This window comes from Lagenorhynchus albirostris, chromosome 1, assembly GCF_949774975.1.
Source record: "Lagenorhynchus albirostris chromosome 1, mLagAlb1.1, whole genome shotgun sequence".
NCBI lineage: Eukaryota > Metazoa > Chordata > Mammalia > Artiodactyla > Delphinidae > Lagenorhynchus > Lagenorhynchus albirostris.
In genome coordinates this window covers 115,118,012-115,130,216 of record NC_083095.1, presented here as the reverse complement: position 1 = coordinate 115,130,216, position 12,205 = coordinate 115,118,012, and the positions used below count along the sequence as shown (strand labels likewise).

At 40.1% G+C, this 12,205-nt stretch overlaps 1 protein-coding gene across 6 annotated transcripts in view; it reads right to left on the bottom strand.

The window, feature by feature from the left end:
- TEX9 (testis expressed 9) overlaps nucleotides 1–12,205 on the bottom strand; it is a 218,461-nt gene that overhangs the window by 15,955 nt on the left and 190,301 nt on the right. The gene's annotated exons all lie outside the window — the stretch shown is intronic.

The following is a 12,205-nucleotide window of genomic DNA, read 5'->3' as shown; positions in this document are numbered from 1 at the left end:
GTACTGGGTTGGCCAAAAAGTTCATTCGTTTTTTTCCATAGGATGGCTCTAATAACACTTAGTTGTCTTTAACTTCATTCAAAACAATTTTGTTAGATTGTGACAGCTGTCATATCAGCATGCATTTAAAAAAAGACATCAAAATTGGTGAATTTTTTTTTTTTTTTTCAGTATGCGGGCCTCTCACTGTTGTGGCCTCTCCCGTTGCAGAGCACAGGCTCCGGATGCACAGGCCCAGCAGCCATGGCTCACGGGCCCAGCCGCTCCGCGGCATGTGGGATCTTCCCAGACCGGGGCATGAACCTGTGTCCCCTGCATCAGCAGGCGGACTCTCAACCACTGCACCACGAGGGAAGCCCAAAATTGGTGAATTTTTATGTCGCCATTTTAATATTGAAGATGGAAGAAAAGCAACATTTTCAGCCTATTATGCTTTATTATTTCAAGAAAGGTAAAAACGCAACTGAAACACAGAAAACGATTTGTGCAGTGTATGGAGACGGTGCTGTGACTGATCCAACATGTCAAAAGTGGTTTGTGAAGTTTGGTGCTGGAGATTTCTCACTGGACAATGCCCCACGGTTGGGTAGACCAGTTGAAGTTGATAGCGATCAAACTGAGATATTAATTGAGAACAATGAACATTATACCACACAGAAGATAGCCAACATACTCAAAATATCCAAATCATGTGTTGAAAATCATTTGCACCAGCTTGGTTATGTTAATTGCTTTGATGTTTGGGTTCCACATAAATTAAGCAAAAAGAAACCTTCTTGACCATATTTCCACATGTGATTCTCTACTTAAATGTAATGAAAATGTTCCATTTTTAAAATAAATTGTGACAGGCGATGAAAAGTGGATAATGTACAATAATGCGGAAGGGAAGAGATCTTGGGGCAAGCGAAATGAACCACCACCAACCACACCAAAGGCTGGTCTTCACCCAAAGAAGGTGATGTTGTGTATATGGTGGGACTGGAAGGGAGTCCTCTATTATGAACTCCTTCCAGAAATCCAAACAATTGATTCCAACAAATACTACTCCCAATCAGACCAACTGAAAGCGGCACTCAATGAGAACGTCCAGAATTAGTCAACAGAAAATGCAGAATCTTCCATCAGGATAATGCGAGACCGCGTGTTTCTCTGATGACCAGGCAAAAACTATTACAGCTTGGCTGCGAAGTTCTGATTTATCCACTGTATTCATCAGACATTGCACCTTCGGATTTCCATTTATTTCATTCTTTACAAAATTCTCTTAATGGAAAAAATGTCAATTCCCTGGAAGACTGTAAAAGGTACAGTTCTTTGCTCAAAAAGATAAAAAAGTATTAGGAAGATGGAATTATGAAGTTGCTTGAAAAATGGCATAAGGTAGTGGAACAAAAGGGTGACTATTTTATTTAATAAAGTTCTTGGTTTGTTTGTTTGGTTTTTTTGCGGTATGCAGGCCTCTCACTGTTGTGGTCTCTCCCATTGTGGAGCACAGGCTCCGGACGTGCAGGCTCAGCGGCCATGGCTCACGGGCCCAGCCGCTCCGCAGCATGTGGGATCTTCCCGGACCAGGGCACAAACCTGTGTCCCCTGCATCGGCAGGCAGACTCTCAACCACTGTGCCACTAGGGAAGCCCCTGCATCATTCTATATAAGAGACTTGAGCACCCGTGGACACTGAGAGACGACTGTACTTCCAGATGCATGTCTGATCATGGCATCATCTCCTGTCATCTTTTTCAAAATAACAGTGCAGTGGCTTTACACTGCCCTTTGGATAAAATCCATAATACTTAACATGGCCTGAAGGCCTAGATGGTTTGGCCTCTCCCTGTGTTTGAAGCCTCCCTTTGCAACATCCCCTTCACATCCATCCCTGCCTTTCATTACCCTGTCTTCTTTCTTGCTGCAGAGCCATTTTTTTACATGCTATTCCTTCTGCCCACAATCTCTCCCCTGATATATATATAACTCCTGTATGTTTTTCAGATCTTAGCTTAGGATTACATTTTTTAAAATTCACTCACTGATCTGGTTACTTGCTCAAAGCACCATGTACCCTCCTTCATGGCATTCATCACAGTTGCACCTTAATTTTGCTTGATGTTTTGTCTAAATAACATCTAACTTCTCCACTGTAAGGTGCATGACTACAAGGACCATACTTATTTTTTATCACCTTTATATCTCCAGCCTCTAGTAAAGATCTGACAGGTACATAGCAGGTCCTCATAAATATTTATAAATGAATTAATGAAGAATTAGAAATTATCTGTTCCTAAATGAAGTAACATGTAGTTGGTGACATATTTTAAATGAACTTCAAGCAACCATCTAATCAAATGCGCAGTTAAACCATCACAGGGTTGTCTTTCATCATTCCTCCCTTCAGTGTGTTTCAGAGGCAATTATTATGTTCCAGGCACTCAGGCATAGGAGTGAAAGAGACAGGGTTCCTGCACTAATGCAGCATCTCGTTTAAGTTGACTGACTTTTCAAAAGTTACTCTAAACCAGTTTACTTGTTTCCTAAGCTCTGTGCAGAATGAGTTTATCATTACTTTTTTTAATTTTTTTATCATTATTTTTAAAATAAATCTTTAACTTTCTGATGACTATGAGACAATATTGTTCTATTTTATGGAAATCTTACTATTTCTTACACATATAAACCTGAATAATTTTACTTGCCTACCTAACTATAATAATATGTCTAATCAGAAAGAGAAGCAAGGTACAAAGAATTAAAATGGAAAAAAATATAACTACTCCCAAAAGAAAAACTTATATACAGATTAGACTCCAAGGAAAATCTTACTGCGTATCTTGAAAACACCCCTCAAAGTTAGAAACAAGGCAAAATAATTTAAAAATCAAAAACTTAAGACACATACACATATTTTTTCAGAAATCTGAAACTATATACATGTAACAAGTACATTTAAGAACTCTGATCTCAAAATGTCTACTTGATAGTAAATACTTAAGAAACATATACAACAAAATGTCATCCCACTATGTTTAAATCGATCACCAAAATGCAGACCTAGGGTCAGAAGTTTGTCTTGAACACATCTAAGTTGTTTTTATAGTGTTGACGGTTTTGAACTGAGATGTTCACATACCAAGTCCTGATTACTTGAATTTGCAAAATGGCTGGCTAGAATAGGAGAGTATCTGTTGTCATGGAAATAAGTTTTTCTTTCTACTTCTCTAATGTATGTGCTAAAATAGAGCTCAAATCTGAAACCAGAATTAGCAAATACTGACATTTACATGATTATTACATTTTATTTTCTTCAAAATCCCTTTAGAATACACCAAAATTAGAAATAATACTCCAATAACATAATTACTGGCAAGTCTGTAAAGCTGACTTCCTAACTTGTTCATTAAATACATTCTATTAATAATTCCCAGTCATCATACTATGGATGGCTCTTGAATGTTAACGCAGTCTGATCATACAGCATAAACTATCACACAGACAATATCTTAAAACTCTGGGCTTCCCTGGTGGCACAGTGGTTGAGAGTCCGCCTGCCGATGCAGGGAACACAGGTTCGTGCCCCAGCCCGGGAGGATCCCACATGCCGCGGACAGGCTGGGCCCGTGAGCCATGGCTGCTGAGCCTGCACGTCCGGAGCCTGTGCTCCGCAACGGGAGAGGCCACAACAGCGAGAGGCCCGCGTACCGCAAAAAAAAAAAAAAAAAGAAGAAAAAGAAAAAGAAAAAAAAATTCTGTAGTCACTGTAATATATTTGCCTGTGTTAAAAATATTGTACTTACCAAGATTGATTTAGTTCTATGTCCTGTTAAGTGTTACTAATTTAATCCAAAATGTATCATCTGTGCATGTAAGGAGGGTGACACCTAAATCCATCATCCAACGCACTGTTAAATAACTAAGTATTGTCCTAATGGAGTGTCACTTTCAGGTTGACACAAAACCAAAAACCAATAGCCAGTATTTATAGAGTGTACAAAAGGCTTTCACACCCATTGATATTTGAGTCTTCATTTATTCAACAGATATTTCAGGAACTGAGTGTTAATTCTACACCAATCACTGGCTAGATGCTAGAGACACAATGGTGATCCTTATAATAACTCCGTAACAGTGGTTAACAAAATGTCATCTCAGAATCACTAGCATCAGCATCAGCTGGTAACTTGTTAAACCCGCATATTTGGACTTTCCAAGATGGTGGAGGAGTAGGAGGACGTGGAGTTCATCTCTCCCCACAAAGACATCAAGAATACATTTAGAAATAGAAAAATTCTCACAGAGCACCTGCTGAACACTAGCAGAGGACCTCAGACACCTAAAAGGACAAGATCCCTATATAACTGGGTAGGACAAAAGAAAGAAGGAAAAAGGAAGAGGAGAGGAAGCAGGACGGGACGGTCTGTGCCACAGCCCTGTGCACCTCAGCCTGAGACAGGTTTCTGCTGGTGGCTGGAATGTGGGGTTTGGAGAGCAAACCTGGGGAGGGGACTGCTGTTGGGTGTGAGAAGACAGCCAGAGGGGACGGGAGTAAGGAGCTCCACAACCAGGAATGCTCGTGGAGGAAGCCTGGACCTCCACAGAGGCAAAGAACCATTGTTGAGTGATGCGCAAAGGGCAGGGCGGCCATTACAGCCTCTCCTGTCACGCACCAGCCCCTGCATCCATGGGCACTAAGGAGGGCTCCCGCTGAGCTGGCTCTCATGGCTCTGCTATTGCCTCCTCCACCCCTTCCCTCAGCCTGGGGGCCCCACTCACCTGATCGCTGCCTGATGGGCTCACATGTTCCAATCCCTACCCCAGCACCCTCCCACCTGGGGAGCCTGCTCACCCCGATCACCACCACGGTTCCTTCCTGCCTGATGGCCTCTTGTGCTCCGACAACCTCTGGAGCAGACTCTGGTGGGAGGAACACACAGAGGTGTGAAACCACAGCTGAACCCCAGGGGCCAAGTGACTAAGGAAGAAGAGCTGACATCTCTCCTCATGGCTGCATGAACTGCGGAGTTACACCTCCGCTGATGGCTTCCTAAATTCAGTGCCTGCAAAACATCTGAAAGGACAAGTGCTCCAGCAGGTGGGACGAGTCTGGCTTTAGCAGCTGTGGGCTTTGTGGGCACATACATGCGGAGGTTGGGCCAGGCCAGAGTCTGAGCTGCTTCCATAGCTCCACAGCAGGTCCAGGTGCACGACTACTGTAGTCCTGGGACCTGACTTCAGTTGAGCTGTGCCAGTGGCCTGGTGAAAACAACGTCTGAGAGTCACCAGAGCCAACTGCCGGCATACCCACAGTTAAGGTGGGACCAAGATCAGTGCCAACAACAGTGTACTTTGTGAGCCCGCACAATGGGTGAAAGGGGACAGAACAGAGCACATTCACGGTGAACAGCTCCAGAGGAGGAATACTCAGTGGCTTATCTCCCAGTGGGAGTGCTCCATTCCCACCTACCTCACACCACAGTACAGAAACACAGCTAAGAAACAGATCTGGGGCCTCTACTCTAACAACCAGGGAGCAGACTCCACCCCTGACAGGACACTGACAACCACAGAGCAAAGGGAGGCCCCACTCAATATCCAGGGCAGGCTCTGGTCACCACAACACCAGTCAAACCTCCTATCAAGGGGATAATGGCACAAGCCTCTGGACAAACCTCACCCACTAGGTGAGACAGACACCAGAAGCAAGAGGAACTACAATCCTGCAGCCTGCAGAAAGGAGACCACACATACAGTAAGTTAGACAAATTGAAAAGACAAAGAAATATGTTGCAGATGAAGGAGGAAGATAGAAACCTACAAGAACAATTAAATAAAGAGGAGACAGGCAATCTACCTAAAGAAAAATTCAGAGTAATGATAGTAAACATGATCCAAGATCTTGGAAAAAGAATGGAGGCACAGATAGGGAAGATACAAGAAGTGTTTAACAAAGACCTAGAAGAACTAAAGAACAAAAAACCAGAGATGAACAGTACAATAATTGAAATGAAAATAGACTAGAAGGAATCAATAGCAGAATAACTGAGGCAGAAGAACAAATAAGTGACCTGGAAGACAGAATGGTAGAAATCTCTGCTGCAGAACAGAATAAAGAAAAAGAATGAAAAAAAATGAGGACAGTCTCAGAGACCTCTGGGACAACATTAAATGCACCAACATTCTAATTATAGGAGTCCCAGAGGAAGAAGAAAAAGAGAAAGGGCCTGAGAAAATATTTGAAGAGATTATAGTGGAAAACTTCCCTAACATGGGAAAGGAAATAGTCACCCAAGTCCAGGAAATGCAGAGAGTCCCATACAGGATAAATCCAAGGAGGAACACGCTGAGACACAAATTAATCAAGCTAACAAAAATTAAATACAAAGAAAAAATATTAAAAGAAACAAGGGAAAAGGAACAAATAACATACAAGGTAATCCCCATAAGGTTATCAGCTGATTTTTCAGCAGAAACTCTGCAGGCCAGAAGGGAGTGGCAGGATATACTTAAAGTGATGAAAGAGAAAAACCTACAACCAAGAATACACTATTAGGTGGGGCTGAAATGAGAACCCAGCAAGGTTCTCATTCAGATTCAACAGAGAAATCAAAAGCTTTACAGACAAGCAAAAGCTAAGAGAATTCAGTACCACCAAACCAGCTTTACAACAAATGAACTTCTAAACTCCTAAAGGAACTTCTCTAGGCGGGGGGTGGATGGGGGAAGAGGTCACAACTAGAAACAAGAAAATCAAAAATGCGAAGCTCACTGGTAAAGCCAAACATACAGTAAAGGCAGGAAATCATCCATACACAAATATGATATCAAATCCAGCAACCGTGAGAAAAGTACAAATGCAGAAAATGGGAATAGCATTTGAAATTAAGAGAACAGCAACTTAAAACAACCTTGTATATATAAAGACTGCTTTATCAAAGCCTCATAGGACGTGCAAACCTGAAAATTACAATAGATAAACACACAAAAAAGAAAAAGCAACCCAACACAACACTAAAGATGGTCATCAAACCACAAAAGAAAACAACAAAGGAGTAAGGGAAGAAAAAAGACCCACAAAAACGAACCCATGACAATTAAGAAAATGGCAATAGGAACATACATATTGATAATTACCTAAAGTGTAAATAGATTAAATGCTCCAACCAAAACACACAGACTGCGTGAATGGATACAAAAACAAGACCCATATCTATGCTGTCTACAAGAGACCCACCTCAGACCTAGGGATACTTACAGACTGAAAGTGAGGGGATGGAAAAAGATACTCCATGCGAATGGAAATCAAAACAAAGCTGCAACAGCAATACTTATATGTGACAAAATAGACCTTATAACTGTTACAAGACAAGGAAGGATGTTACATAATGATCAAGGGATCAATCCAAGACGAATTTACAATTGCATATTTAAGTACACAATTGTAAATATATATGCAACCAACATAGGAGCACCTCAATATATAAGGCAAATGCTTACAGCCATAAAAGGAGAAATTGATAGTAACACAACCATAGAGGGGGACTTTAACACCTCTCTTACACAATGGACAGATCACTGAGACAGAAAATTAATAAGTAAACAGAAGTATTAAATGACACATTAGACCAGATAGACTTAATTGATATTTATAGGACATCCCATCCAAAAGCAGCAGAATACACTTTCTTCTCAAATGCACATGGTACATTCTCCAGGACAGATCACATCTTGGGTCACAAATCAAGCCTTGGTAAATTTAAGAAAACTGAAATCATATCAAGCATCTTTTCCAACCACAAAGCTATGAGATTAGAAATAAATTACAGGCAAAAAACCCTGTAAAAAACACAAACACATGGAAGCTAAACAATATGTTACTAAATAACCAATGGATCACTAAAAAAATCAAAAAGGAAATTAAAAAAATACCTAGAGACAAATGACAACAAAAAGATGAGAATCCAAAACCTAAGGGATGCAGCAAAAGCATTTCTAAGAGGGAAGTTTATAGCAATACACTCCTACCTCAAGAAACAAGAAAAATCTCAAACAACCAAACCTTATGCCTAAAGCAACGAGAGAAAGAAGAATAAACAAAACCTAAAGTTAACAGAAGGAAAGAAAACATAAACATCAGAGCAGAAATAAATGAAATAGAGATGAAGAAAACAAATAGCAAAGATCAATGAAACTAAAAGTCGGTTCCTTTAGAAGGTAAAATTGATAAACCTTTAGCCAGACCCATCAAGGAAAAAAAGGGAGAGGGCTCAAATCAATAAAATTAGATATGAAAACGGAGAAGTTACAATGGACACCACAGAAATACAAAGGATCGTAAGAGACTACTACAAGCAACTATATGCCAATAAAATGGACAACCTGGAAGAAATGGACAAATTCTTAGAAATGTACAACCTTCCAAGACTGAACCAGGAAGAAATAGAAAATATGAACAGACCAATCACAAGTACTGAAATTGAAACTGTGATTAAAAATCTTCCAACAAACAAAAGCCCAGGACCAGATGGCTTCACAGGCAAATTCTATCAAACGTTTAGAGAAGAGTTAACACCTAGCCTTCTGAAACTCTTCCAAAAAATTGCAGAGAAAGGAAACACTCTCAAGGTCATTCTATGAGGCAAGGGCACCGTCACCCTGACACCAAAACCAGACAAAGGTATCACAAAAAAAGAAAATTACAGGCAAATATCACTGATGAAAATAAATGCAAAAATCCTCAAACAAATACTAGCAAACTGAATCCAACAACACATTAAAAGGATCATACACCATGATCAAGTGGGATTTATCCCAGGGATGCAAGGATTTTGCAATAACAGAAATCAAACAATCTGATACATCACATCAACAAACTGAATAGGGACTTCCCTGGCAGTCCAGTGAAGACTAGTTAAGCAGGGTTAAGACTCCTTGCTCCCAACGCAGGGGGCTGGGTTCGATCCCTGGTCAGGGAATTAGATCCTGCATGCTGCAACTAAGTATCCTGCGTGTCGCAACAGATGCCGCATACGGCAACAAAGATCCTGCATGCTGCAACTAAGACCCTGCGCAGCCAAATAAATAGATTAATATTAAAGAAAAAACAAATTGAAGAATAAAACCACATGATCATCTCAATAGATGCAGAAAAAGCTTTTGTCAAAATTCAACACCCAATTATGATAAAGAAGCTCCAGAAAGCGAGCAGAGGGAACACACCTCAACATCATAAAGGCCATACATGACAAACCCACAGCAAACATCATTCTCAATGGTAAAAAACTGAAAGCAGTTCCTCTAGGATCAGGAACAAGACAAGGATGTTCACTCTCACTACTATAATTCAACATAGTTTTGGAAGTCCTAGCCACGCAATCAGAGAAGAAAAAGGAATAGAAGGAATCCAAATTGGAAAATAAGAAGTAAAACTGTCACTGTTTGCAGATGACATGATACTACACATAGAAAATGCTAAAGATGCTACCAGAAAACTACTAGAGCTCATCAATGCATCGGTAAAATTGCAGGATAGAAAATTAATACACAGGAATCTCTTGCATTCCTATACAATAACAATGAAAGATCAGAAACAGAAATCAAGGAAACAATCCCACTTACCATGGCATCAAAAAGAATAAAATACCTAGGAATAAACCTACCCAAGGAGACAAAAGACCTTTCCTTGAAAACTATGAGATGCTGACGAAAGAAATAAAAGATGACACAAACAGATGGAGAGATATACCATGTTGTTGGATTGGAAGAATCAACATTGTGAAAATGACTATACTACCCAAAGCAATCTACAGATTTCATACAATCCCTACCAAGTTACCAATGGCATTTTTCAAAGAACTAGAACAAAATATTTTACAATTTTTATGGAAACACAAAAGACCACAAATAGCCAAAGCAATCTTGAGAAAGAAAAAAGGAGCTGGAGGAATCAGGCTCCCTGACTTGAGACTATACTACCAAGCCACAATAATCAAAACAGTATGGTACCGGCACAAAAACAGAAATACAGATCAATGGACCACGATAGAAAGTCCAGAGACAGACCCACACAGCTATGGTCACCCAATCTATGACAAAGAAGGCAAGAATATACAATGGAGTAAAGACAGTCTCTTCAGTAAGTGGTGCTGGTAAAACTGGACAGCTACATGTAAAAGAATGAAATTAGAACACTCCCTACCACCATACACTAAAATAAACTCAAAATGGATTAAAGACATAAATGTAAGGCAGATACTATAAAAACTCCTAGAGGAAAACATAGGCAGAACACTCTCTGACATAAATCGTAGCAAGATCTTTTTCAATCCACCTCCAAGAGTAATGAAAATGAAAATAAAAATAAATAAACGGTACCTAGTTAAACTTAAAAGCTTTTGCACAGCAAAGGAAACCATAAACAAAAGACAACCCTCAGAATGGGAGAAAATATTTGCCAATGAGGCAATTGACAAGGGATTAATCTCCAAAATATACAAACAGCTCATGTAGCTCAATATCAAAAAACCAAACAACCCAATCAAAAAATGGGTGGAAGGGCTTCCCTGGTGGCGCAGTGGTTGGGAGTCCGCCTGCCGATGCAGGGGACACAGGTTCATGCCCCGGTCTGGGAAAATCTCACATGCTGCAGAGTGGCTGGGCCCGTGAGCCATGGCCGCTGAGCCTGCGCATCTGGAGCCTGTTCTCCGCAACGGGAGAGGCCACAACAGTGAGAGGCCCGCGTACCACAAAAAGAAAAAAAAAAAAAGGGTGGAAGATCTAAATAGACATTCTCCAAAGAAGACATACAGATGGCCCAGAGGCACATGAAAAGATGCTCAACGTCACTAATTATTAGAGAAATGCAAGTCAAAACTACAGTGAGGTATCACCTCACACCAGTCAGAACGGCCATCATCAAAAAGTCTACAAACAATAAATGAGGAGAGGGTGTGGAGAAAAGGGAACCCTCCTGCACTGTTGGTGGGAATGTAAATTGATACAGCCACTATGAAGAACAGTATGGAGGTTCCTTAAAAAACTAAAAATTCAGGTACTATATGATCCAGCAATCCCATTCCTGGGCACATATCTGGAGAAAACCATAATTTGAAAAGATACATGCACCCCAATGTTCACTGCAGCACTATTTACAATAACCAGGACATGGATGCAACCTAAATGTCCATCAACAGTGGAATGGATAAAGAAGACGTGGTGTGTATATATATATGTGTACACACACACACACACACACACACACACACGCACACACACACGATGGAATATTACTCAGCCATAAAAAAGAACAATATAGTGCCATTTGCAGCAACATGGATGGACCCAGAGATCGTCATAGTGAGTGAAGTAGTCAAACAGAGAAAGACAAATACCACATGATATTGCTTATATGTGGAATCTAAGAAAAGGGTACAAATGAACTTATCTACAATACAGAAATAGAGTCACAGATCTAGAAAACAAACATGGTTACCAGAGGGTAAAGGGGGGAGGGATAAACTGGAAGGTTGGAATTGACATACACACAGTACTGTATAGCACAGGGAACTCTACTCAATTCTCTGTAATGGCCTATATGGGAATAGAATCTAAAAAAGAATGGAGATATATATATATATATATATGTATAACTGATTCATTTCGCTGTACAACAGAAACTAACACAACACTGTAAATCAACTACACTCCAATAAAAATTTAAAAAAAACAAAAAACAAAAAAACCTGCACATTCTCAAGTCTCACCCCAAATCTACTGAATAAGAAAATCTGTGGGTGGGACCCAGGAATCTATGTTTAAATAAACCCTCCAGGTGATTCTGATATATGCTCAAGTTTGAGAACCACTGCCCTGTAAAATAGTCCCTTGCATTATATATTAGAAAATTGAGGCTCAGAGAGGGATAGAACAGACTTGAGATTCAAAACAGACTTTTCCCCACCATTTATTTATTCCAAGAGATTAGAAAGTTGTCTGGCATATAAGATGGGCACACAATAAAGATATGTTGGATGAAAAAATGAATGAATTCTCCAAAGAGTTGTGCTATCACCCAAGTATGGCACTAGTCCAAGCAATATAATTCTAACTTATTGGAAATGTACATATTGCTAATAAGGATATTTCTTCTGAAAAGAGGTGTGTTTACCGTGACATCAAGAATTATAATTTAAAAACTATCACTTTCGAGTCTTGC